At 34.2% G+C, this 12,162-nt stretch overlaps 2 long non-coding RNA genes across 2 annotated transcripts; both read right to left on the reverse strand.

Annotated features, from left to right (window-relative positions):
• Positions 1–564: 564 nt before the first annotated feature.
• On the reverse strand, positions 565–2,644 carry LOC139851424 (uncharacterized). The gene is made up of 4 exons (XR_011760625.1): positions 2,387–2,644; positions 2,209–2,244; positions 1,567–1,657; positions 565–741 (listed from the first exon to the last, which is right to left on the reverse strand). It is a non-coding gene; the product is annotated as an uncharacterized lncRNA (long non-coding RNA).
• Positions 2,645–2,884: 240 nt separating this feature from the next.
• Positions 2,885–3,749, reverse strand: LOC139851920 (uncharacterized). The gene is made up of 3 exons (XR_011760781.1): positions 3,595–3,749; positions 3,237–3,304; positions 2,885–3,133 (listed from the first exon to the last, which is right to left on the reverse strand). It is a non-coding gene; the product is annotated as an uncharacterized lncRNA (long non-coding RNA).
• Between the last annotated feature and the right edge of the window lie 8,413 nt (positions 3,750–12,162).

The following is a 12,162-nucleotide window of genomic DNA, read 5'->3' on the forward strand; positions in this document are numbered from 1 at the left end:
CTCTTTTACGATAAAACCAAAGAACAGTTTTACCATAAACATACCTATCATACCTAAAAAAAGGACCAAAATCTTCAAAGGAACAAAAGTGAACATTTATCCAACCTTATCACTCCTTTAAATAAGATAGTACCACCATTACCATGCACTCTCACCAAAATCTCCAAACCTATGTGACTGTTATCATAAAATTGACACATTTGACTCAAGTTTAACTTGTGAAGACTAACAGCGTTGACTTTTAAAAAGACCAAATTGTCTTGACAATTAAATTATGATAAAACAATCAAAAAACCTGCTCAATCTCCCCTTATAACTCCAAAACCCAAATCATGTCCCAATATGTACATCCGCCAATTTCAGGTTTCATAACTGCATACCACCAAGCAAAGTTGACCATAAAAGGTCTAAATTATAAAACACCCAAACCACCCACCCAACCCAAGTGGATTTTTATTTGTAAAGTACAAAAAATATTTTTTTTTCTTCTCTCTAACCTTTTCAATCTTCATTCTCTGATTCCAGCCACAAAATACCTTCATTCTCTGATTCGAGGGGCTTTCTGAGGGAATAAACACAATTGTAGTTGAAGATCTTCATCAGACAGCTAGCTTTTTTAGATGGCACCAAACACATCATTCCACCTGCTAAGTCAGACCCTCTTTTCTTACGTTCATTCCCTCCTTCAATTTCATTATTCTTTTATATGTATGTTCATCCCCACCTAGAGCTTAAATACAACTACACAAGAAGGGGGTACAATGAGCCAAACATACAAATAAGTATATACACATATAGATACATAATACACACAGATACATACATATACATGAATACATCCCATCAAGGGCTAAAATAATTAAAAACTTCATACCAAGACATGGAGTTTACTTTGAGAGTCTAACGATCCAAGGGCAATCGGTGTTGTGTTCAGAAGTAAATTGATCATCTAACTTTGTTATATATATACGAAATACGGTGACATAACTTTATAAGTATTAGTAGATTAGGGTTCGCGGGATTTTTTAAAGAGATTTTTTATATTAAAGTAGACATAATATGAAATAATTTATTCAAATGTAACATCGTAAGATAAACAACGCGTTGTTCACATACAAGTGTTGAGTAAGAGCAGACTGCGTTGTTTACAGACAAACAAACATATGAAAAATGTAACTTGCTAACAATATTTAATTTAACATGCTTGTACATACTTCCAGATTGCATGTATTTAGAATTAGAAGATAACAATATATCACAAATGACAACAACAAATAGATAATGCCCGATTTTAGAGAAGAACGATGACCCATGTAACTCATCTAACAATCTTCTACTAACGGAGTAGGATGGTTATCCAGAAAACAATTTAGTGCCCGACAATCTAGACAAAGTTTCCATGTAGCATCTTTTTTTTTTCCACCTAGATCACAAGGCTGACATCTTAATTTGAAAATTAGTTATACACATGATATATACTAAGTTAAGTGCAATAAAAACAATTTTCTTAAGCAAAGCAATAAAGTATATTTAAGAAGAAATAATGAGATAGAGAGTAATTAGTACCTAGACTAACAATGTTGAAATTTAAATCTCAATTTACAAAGGAAAGTGGTATACGAATGTGACGAACCTCGTTGTTCGAATTTATAGGTCTCTGCAATAATACAGTAGAGTATAAGGTAAAAAATAAAAGGAAGTGATATAACTTAAAAAAGTAAATATAGTTCTCATGAAACATTTCGGTTTATTTCTTAAGACTTCATCTTCAGTCAATAGGTGTTTGTCAAAATCCAATTATTAACACAAAAATTTTGATTCTAAAGAAAATACCACTAAAGATACGTGAATACAAATAAACCTCATAAAGCACACCCGTTATCAATTTCTCAACCTTAAATATTGGTTCTGAAGAATCTGTTAGCTAATCATCCACGCCTTTTTACTGCATTCACATCTAGAGTTTTAAAAATCTGTCCTTTGACACAGATTATGTACAGGTGAACTTAGAGGACCTTCATTCATATCTAGATAGGAAACCTATGGTTTGACACATAGGTCTTATGACAGAGTGCCCATGAAATAATTAAAGGTTGTTTATCCTTCAAATATCCAATCAGGACATGTTTTAACGAACATAAGTGCTACATGTGTAATATCCTAGTGTACATAGAGCAAGTTTACTCAATACAGATAGTAGCTACATACCTGACATCAGATTTCTAGTTGTACCACTTTTCACTTCTATTCCAAGCATATGATAAGAATGCATACAACATTCATTTAGGTAGCAGAAACAATTATGTGAATTAAATATAGATATGTGCATAGTAGTTAAAATATGTTATCTGAATAAATAAAATATGACGTAAATTGGGAAATATACCGATTTCTTTAAAGAAACTTCCTAAAATGTCTTGCCTCATACTACACTTAGTTGCACACTTACTTGCAGCTTCAATCAAGTAGCAGTATCATTTTCGCAAGACCAACAACATATGTTTATAGGGTGCATGAAATGCCATGCTTGCATCTTTCAATTAGAAGCAAAGTACTCATTGTTCCTATCACTATCCTGAAAAAGATTACATACCCTAAAATCAAGACCGGAGAAGAAGAAAAGAATAAAAAATATATTGATGTACTCATGTGTATCCTTAATGAGGCTAAAGTAGTTTGAGATTACATAGATCGAACAAACATCCAAATGTCCGAACTAATCTATATTTACATCACCTATAAATCTAACCCACCACCCATCATGACACACATATCAGTACTTTATTACTACCCCACATCTATATTTATAATACAAACTTGTGTGACATAAGAGAGTCAACTTATCAAGCACCTTATGATCCTTATATTCTATAAAATTATGACTGTTTTTTTTATATAAAGCGTTAGTTTATGCCAATTCAACCCATTTCCCTTTCAAAGTAAAAGTATTAAAGCAAAAAAAGAAGCACAATTATATATAAATTGATATAGTAAGTATTATATTACTACGATGCACAGTTTTAATACCTTACTAATTGTATGATAGAAAACCATACCATTATTAAGCATATAACATACTTTTAAGCATTATACAAGAAATTATCGCCAATACAGTGGCAATTCTGATAACAACCTGAAAGTTGTAAGATAATAAAAATTAAAGGCTATACAATATCAAGAAAAATGACAAATGTGAAATGCTTAAAATAACAACGTCTGCTATTTACAGAACTTACTTGGCTCTCAAGATTCTGCTTCAAACTTTTCTCTCCATGCCAAAAGTGTCTTGATAGTGACATGCTGGCTATGTGGCACAGTTATCTAATATTAGAGTCAATACTTCCACTTATAAAACGTAACAATCATATAAACACAATGAAACAATTAAAATGCAATTTACACTACCAATTTTTTTATGAGATTCGATTACTTCTCAACAATGAAAGCTACATGTAGTGATATCGCCCAATTAAGTTATAAATGGATTAATTTAAATGGGACAAATCATTAGATTTAACTAAAGTATATAATATACAACAATATATGCAGAATGTATATTTTTACTCTATTGCCCATGACATAGAAAAAATATACCTCATCCTTGTCTGTTGCTTCCTCATGGTTGTTGTCATTGTCAATGTTTTGAGCAAATCTCTCACCGAACCATTCGTTACCCAAGGTAACTTATGTGTAAATCAAAGCCATTCCATTATTCTCAGATGCTTGTAAAAATCACTACCTAATGAGAACTTACATGATGAGGTAGATAAATAATAAAATCATATCATTAGGACAAAAAGTTTATATCGAGTATAAGACCTGAAAAGATTCTAAAACCTGAAAAGATATTGGTGCAGAATTAGAGTTTAAGAGGTGAAAACGAACCTTAATTGTAAGAGGTGAAGATTCAAATTAGGAATTAACAACATTGCTGTGCCAACAAAATTTTAACTAAATAACCAAAGGTCTGAATATAATTGCAAAATCATTTCAATAACAATATATAATTTTTCCCATGAGATATTGTTAAGCTAAAAAACTAATTAATGGAAGTAATAACCAATTATTCAAGTAAGAGTTTATATTGACGAAAACTAAAACTTACTCAATGAGGCATTTCATCAAACACTTGTTGAGCACTTCATGAACCATATGTTGTCAATCACTCAGAATCTGAAAACAACAAACTGATAAGATCACAACTTTATTAATCAATCACGTCAAATAGAACTTTGTGTGTTAATCGAAATATAAGAACACAGATAAAAAAACTTGATGATAACAAATAACTTAACTGATTGAAAGTAGCCATTGCTGATTGATACATATATCTCAAATTGAAGATTGCGTTGTATTGTGTTGGAATCTTTAACCTATAATCATACCACGGTACCGTTTTCTGAATCATGACTTTCATCTGCAGCGTTAGGTCCACGTTATGGATCTGAATTTCGAGAGTAGATTAGGGTTTTTCAGATGATTGAAGCGAATGAATTGATTTCTATGGATGAGAGAATTTTGGGATGTTGAACGAATGAGAATGAGATTAATAGAACCCCTAAAATCGATTCTAAACCCCGACCGTATGTTTTTGTTGAGGGCTATTTTTGTCTGTTTAGATGCTAATCCAGGGTAAATCACGTGATTAAGGGCTTAATTTGAAATGGATGGCTAGGATAAGAGGTGGTTAAAAGATTGGATGGCTAAGATTTATTTTTAAGGGGATTTATCACTCAATTGTATGTTTACTTTTATATATATAGAGATAGAGATAGAGATTTTGGGAACTGAGAATACATGCGCATTTTACATTTTACATACTAGGCACGAGTACTTAAACTTTATATATGTGTGGGTTATACAACGACATAAACTTTCCCCTTAGCTCGGTAACGTTTAGTCATTGGTCTTTGAACCGGTGAACGCGAATCTTAGATATGGATCCATAGGGTTTGACATCCCCACTCGGGCTAGTAGCGCTAGCATTTAACGGGTGTTTAATACTTCGTAAACATACGCACTCTTCAAGTGTACTTTTAGGGGGTGATAAACATTAAGTTAGTTACCAAGTGCCCACGGTTATACATATACTTTTCATACTGTTTTGAAACGCTGTTGAAGCACTGAAATCTCGTGGCCTACCTTACATTACTGTAATACTTAAACTATAGCTCACCAACCTTTGTGTTGACATTTTTAAGCATGTTTTTCTCAGGTGCTTAAGGTTGGTTGCTTCCGCTATTGTACTAGTCATGCTTTGTAGACACCCGCTGCGCTTGTTAGAGTTGTCACTGCATGAAATATTTTATTTGCATTCAAACTATGTTACCTTTTGAAATAATGATTTGTAACGACCATTGGGTCACGTACTATTAGTAATTGCTTCTGTTCATTGAAGCATACTTTTGTTGTAGGACATTTGATGTTGGTTAAGACATCACCTTTATTCACGAATGCAAACTTGTTTTGAAACTGCATATAATATTTGACCTTGTAATGATCCTGCTGTTGATGATTCGTACACGATGGTTTTGTACGGGGCATCACACTCCTACGATGGATCTTACTCCTTCAGGAATTCGATATTGAAATTAAAGATAAGAAAGGAGCAGAGTACGTCGCAACAGACCATCTTAGTCGTTTGTAGAAAACAACGATGGAACAACTTGCTGAACAAGATATCAGAGATAAATTTTTGGAAGAACAGCTTATGAGTTTAGGACAAGCTCTCATAGGATCACAATTCACTGATACTCCTTATTATGCCGACATGGCCAACTACCTAGTTGCCGGAGTAGTACAAAAGGGAATGAGCACATCCCAAAGAAGGAAGTTCTTCAGAGATGCCAAGTATTACTACTGGGAAGATCCTTACCTGTTTAGAATTTGCCCTGATCAAATAGTCAGGAGGTACGTAGATGAAAAACAAGCAGCAGGGATTCTTCACCAATGTCACCACGGACCAACTGGAGGTCATCATGGAGCAAACTTAATCGAAAGAAAAGTCTACGAATCAGGATTTTATTGGCCGTCTATATTCCAAGATGCGCAAGAGCTTGTAAAGTGTTGCGACGCATGCTAAAGGCAAGGTATTATCTCTATAAAGAATGAGATGCCTCGGACTAATATCCAAGTTTGCGAGATATTCGATATATGGGGATTAGACTTTATGGGGCTATTCCTAAAGTCTAATGGGAAAGAATATGTCCTCGTAGTAGTGGATTACGTCTCCAGATGGGTAGAAGCCCGAGCATTTCCAACCAATGATGCCAAGGTCTTCACCAACTTCCTGAAGAGACTCTTCTGCTGATTTAGAGCTCCCCGCACTATAATAAGTGATAGAGGTACACACTTCTGCAATACTCAATTTATGAAGGTAATGCAAAAATATGAAGTTACCCACAAAATGTCCACTGCCTATCATCCGCAGACTAACGGACAAGCAGAGGTCACCAACAGAGCACACAAGAGAATTCTAGAACGCACCATCGACCATCATGGAAAATAATGGACCGAGAAACTAGACGATGCTCTATGGGCATTCTGGACTGCTTACAAGAATCCTCTAGGGACTACACCCTACCGCATGATCTATGGAAAAGCCTATCACCTTCCGCTGGAACTCGAATATAAAGCTCTCTAGGCACTGAAGACCTGCAACCTAGATCCCTCAGTTACCGCTAAGCATCGAAAGATGCAAATGAATGATTTTGCTGAATTAAGAGACCAAGCGTACGAAACGTCATACATCTACATGGAACGAACAAAGCTGACACATGATGCAAAAATTGATTCCTACAAAGTTCGATCCTGGAGATAATGTTCTCCTCTTTAATTCTCGATTCAAGAAGTTCGATGGAAAATTTAGATCAAGATGGAGTGGGCCATACAAAGTTATACATACTTTTCCACACGGATCCGTGGAACTAGAAGGACCTACTGGCAACTTCAAAGTTAATGGCCACCGGCTAAAAGCTTATCTAGAAGACCACGATAAGGAGGAGCACCTCTTCTCCTTTGATCCATTCTGAAGATCTAGCAAAGAAAAGTCGAGCTGTAAAGACTTGATAAACAAAGCGCTCTTGGGAGGCACCCCTTACTTATCCTTTTTATTTTACTTATTTTCAGTCTATAAAATATCATCTCTGTGTACTAATAACTAAGCGCCATACTTGCGCCTAGTACTTACGAGTTTGTTGAATGTGTTCATGCAAAATGCCAAGTTCAGGAGCTTCAGTTTGCATCCCAGTTCATAGGAGGACTCCTAGAGTTTACTCATTGGGAAGCAGTGCTGATCAGAACATGCAATCAACAGGGCAATTAAGCCCAAGGCAATTGATATTGGAGAGTGTTGAGGAAGATATTGGTACAGCACCGCCAGCACCTCCTGTTCGACGATCCAGACGATTAGCTAGGAAACCTGCTGAGTATACATAGCCACTAGAGACACATGAGCCACAGACGGTGATACACTATGGAGCCACCTTTGTAGTCACATTAGTTCACTAGTTTAAACAGATAACTAAAGGATTTGTTAGAATTCATATTCAACATAGTCACAAGTCCAAGGGTACCTAGTAAAAGAATTTCTATACTTCCTCTAGAAAGATAGGTATTTACTCCCCCTAGAAATATGAATCAATTGACATTCCCTCTCTGATTTAATGGTAGTTTTCCCTAAATCCATATGCTTCCCCTCAATAGTTGATACCAATCTACAAGTCTTACGCAGTGAAAGAATCAAGAATTATACTCTATCATGCATAGTCTTTCAACCAAGAACTTAAAACAGGGTTCATCTAAAGGCTTAGTAAACAAATCTTCAAATTGAAGTTAAGTAGGCACAAAGTATTATTCTACGTCTCATTTTCCTACATATGCCTTGAAGAAATGGTATATTATATCCATATGCTTAGTTTTAGATTGTTGAACTATGTTACTTGTTATAGCAATAGCACTCTGGGAATCAAAATAAATCTGAGTTTTAGTTACACTAAATCTGTAATCTAGCAATTGGGTTTGCATCCATAAAACTTGTGAACAACATTGAGCAGCAGCAATATACCCTGACTCAGCTGTTGATAGAGATACACAGTTTTTCTTTTTAGAAGACCATATGACTAACCCATTTCCAAACATCTGAACACTTCCAGATGTGCTTTTGCGGTTAGCATGACAACCGCCATGATCCCACTACAAGAAAACTGTCTTTTTAGGACCCTTCGTCTAGGACCCCGGTAAAAAAAGGGTCATAAGAAACCAAAAAATAGGACGGGGCAATTTTTGGGGTCCCATATGATTCAGACAAAAGAAGTGGTATCCTAAAACGTGATACACTTATAAAGTGGGGCCCTAAAAAGCTATAGAATAAGACACATGATTTTTGGGTCCCTTTATGCCTTACGCTTATAAATTTGTGTCCTATAAAACGGTTTAATATGATATATAATTTGTTGGGGTCCTATTATTCTATATTTTTAGAGGACACTTAGAAGGTGAGTCGCATGATATCAAAAAGTCTATATGATAGGACACATAATTTTTTGGTCCTATTATCATAGGTGTTCATAGGACAATTGATATGTTCATTTCATACAAATGATTTTTGCGTCCTATTATCAGAGGTGTTCAAAGGACACTTGATATTTTTCATAGGACACTTTATTTGTGATTCTTATAATACTGTAACGTATTGGGTCACTTTTATAATTAGGTCACAAAAATAGGTCGCTTGGGTATTTGAGGTCCTAATTATCATATGACTATTAGGACCCTTAAATTTGTGGTTGCATAAAAATGTACTTAATAGGACATTATCTTCTTGGTGTCTCATAATGATCAACCAACAAGATAATAAGGTCACAATAATAGGACGCTTGATATTTGAGGTCCTAATTATCATATGACAATTAGGACCCTTAAATTTGTGGTTGCATAAAAATGTACTTAATAGGACATTATCTTGTTGGTGTCTCATAATGATCAACCAACAAGATAATAAGGTCACAAAAATAGGACACTTGGTATTTGAGGTCCTAATTATCATATGACTATTAGGACCCTTAGATTTGTGGTTTCATAAAAATGTACTTAATAGAACGTTATCTTGTTGGTGTCTCATAATAATCAACCAACAAGATAATAAGGTCACAAAAATAGGACGCTTGGGTATTTGAGGTCCTAATTATCATATGACTATTAATTATCATATGACTATTAGGACCCTTAATATTCACTCCAAGAAAGTTGACTTTATAGGACCCTTCGTCTAGGACCCCGGTACAAAAGGGTCCTAAGCAACCAAAAAATAGGAAGGGGCAATTTATGGGTCACATATGATTCAGGCAAAAGAAATGGTGTCGTAAAACATGATACACTTATAAAGTGGGGTCCTAAAAAGCTATAGAATGGGACACATGATTTTTGGGTCACTTTATGCCTTACGCTTATAAATCTGTGTCCTAAAAAACTGTTTAATATGACACATAATTTGTTGGAGTCCTATTATTCTATATTTTTATAGGACACTTAGAAGGTGAGTCGCATGGTGTCAAAAAATCTATATGACAGGACGCATAATTTTGTGGTCCTATTATCATAGGTGTTCATAGGACACTTTATTTGTGAGTCTTATTATACTGTAATGTGTTGGGTCACTTTTATAATAGGGTCACAAAAATAGGACACTTGGGTATTTGAGGTCCTAATTATCATATGACTATATAGGACCCTTAAATTTGTGGTTGCATAAAAATGTAATTAAGAGGATATTATCTTGTTGGCGTCTCATATTGATCAACCAAGAAGATAATAAGGTCACAAAAATAGGATGTTTGGGTATTTGAGGTCCTAATTATCATATGACTATTAGGACCCTTAATTTTGTGGTTACATAAAAATGTACTTAATATGACATTATCTTGTTGGTATCTCATGATGATCAACTAACAAGATAATAAGGTCACAATAATAGGACGTTTGGTATTTGAGGTCCTAATTATCATATTACTATTAGGACCCTTAAATTTGTGGTTGCATTAAAATGTACTTAATAGGACATTATGTTGTTGGTGTCTCATAATGATCAACCAACAAGATAATAAGGTCACAAAAATAGGGCGCTTGGTATTTGAGGTCCTAATTATCATATGACTATTAGGACCCTTAGATTTATGGTTGCATAAAAATGTACTTAATAGGACATTATCTTATTGGTATCTCATAATCATCAACAAGCAAGATAATAAGGTCACAAAAGTGGGATGCTTGAGTATTTGAGTACCTAATTATCATATGACTATTAGGACCCTTAGATTTGTAGTTGCATAAAAATGTACTTAATAGGACATTATCTTGTTGGTATCTCATAATGAACAACCAACAAGATAATAAGGTCACAAAAATAGGACACTTGGGTATTTGAGGTCCTAATTATCATATGAAACATATTATGACCTTTATTAAGTTACAAAAATTATTCAAGTATTATATAAGTGAACTTTCATTGATTATACAAGACCGTTGATAGCGTATTGGCTTGTGTGTGGTCTTTTTAACTAATTGACCTGGGTTCAAATCCGTCTTATGTCTCTTTTTATTCAAAAATTAAAAATGTATAACAGATTGGACTTTCAGCTGGGAATTGTGGTTGGGCCATATTTAATGGATTCATTTTTTATTAAGCATTGTTAATAGATCGGGATTTCAGCTAGGAATTGTAGTTTGGCCATATTTAATGGATTCTTTTTTTATTTATTAGGCCCAAAAAACATCGTTTGTTATCTTTTTTATCTACTCCGTACTTTTCCAACCTACCTAACTCAAGTCTCAAACCTTGGCTGCTTATTCGTACTCTTCAAACAACACGAATCCAATGCAAGGAAGAAAATATTGTGATTGTGGTTATCAAATATTTTATGGAATTGCATTGACTCGAGCAAACCCAGGAAGAAGATTCGTCGGGTGTCCAATATATGTAAGTGCTCAATTTGCCCTAATTGTAAGTTTTAATTTTTTTTCCCACAATTGATTATTTCTTAGGCATGATAAACAAAAAAGTGTAAATTTTTTATGTTTCTTGATGATGAGCTTCCAAACCAACATTACAAAGATCTGTTATACAAAATATATTTGCAAACTAAGAAATTAAACCCTCGAATTCATGATGTTGAAGATTCGAAACTCACAGAAGAATTAGCTATTTTCAGGACAAAGTTGGAAATTTACGATAAGTTGTTTTTAGCTATGATAGCAATTGTGGTTGTCTTATGTGTAGTATGAAATGTCCCGTTCATATTGATTATAAACGTTCCATATTAATTGATTTCATCGCGAGGTTTTGACCTCTATATGAGACGTTTTTCAAAGACTGCATTCATTTTTTAAAACAAGCATAACCTTTATTTTATCGATAATAGTTTAAAAAGTATTACGTAGATTATCAAGTAATGATAATCTAAAATATACTTTTTACACACGACCATTAGATAATGGTTTACAATAAGAATATATTGCATCAAAAATAAGTTTCTTGAATGCAGTTTTTACACAATATCATACAAGCATGGACTCCAAATCTTGTCCTTATTTTAGTATGCAACAGCGGAAGCTCTTAATAATCACCTGAGAATAAACATGCTTAAAACGTCAACAAAAATGTTGGTGAGTTATAGGTTTAACCTATATATTATCAAATCATAATAATAGACCACAAGATTTCATATTTCAATACATCCCATACATAGAGATAAAAATCATTCATATGGTGAACACCTGGTAACCGACATTAACAAGATGCATATAGAATATCCCCATTATTCTAGGACACCCATCGAACATGATAATTTCAAAGTACTAAAGCATTTCAAATTCCAGAATGGGGCTTGTTGGGCCCGATAGATCTATCTTTAGGATTCGCGTCAATTTGGGGGTCTGTTCCCAAATTCTTAGGCTACCAAGCTAAAAAGGGCATATTCGGCTTCGATCATTCACCCATATAATGTAGTTTTATTTACTTGTGTCTATTTCGTAAAACATTTATAAAGTTGCATGTATTCTCATCCCAAAATATTAGATTTTAAAAGTGGGACTATAACTCACTTTTACAGATTTTTACTTCGTCGGGAAGTAAGACTTGGCCACTGGTCGATTCACGAACCTATA

Source organism: Rutidosis leptorrhynchoides, chromosome 6 (genome assembly GCF_046630445.1).
Source record: "Rutidosis leptorrhynchoides isolate AG116_Rl617_1_P2 chromosome 6, CSIRO_AGI_Rlap_v1, whole genome shotgun sequence".
NCBI classification, from domain to species: domain Eukaryota; kingdom Viridiplantae; phylum Streptophyta; class Magnoliopsida; order Asterales; family Asteraceae; genus Rutidosis; species Rutidosis leptorrhynchoides.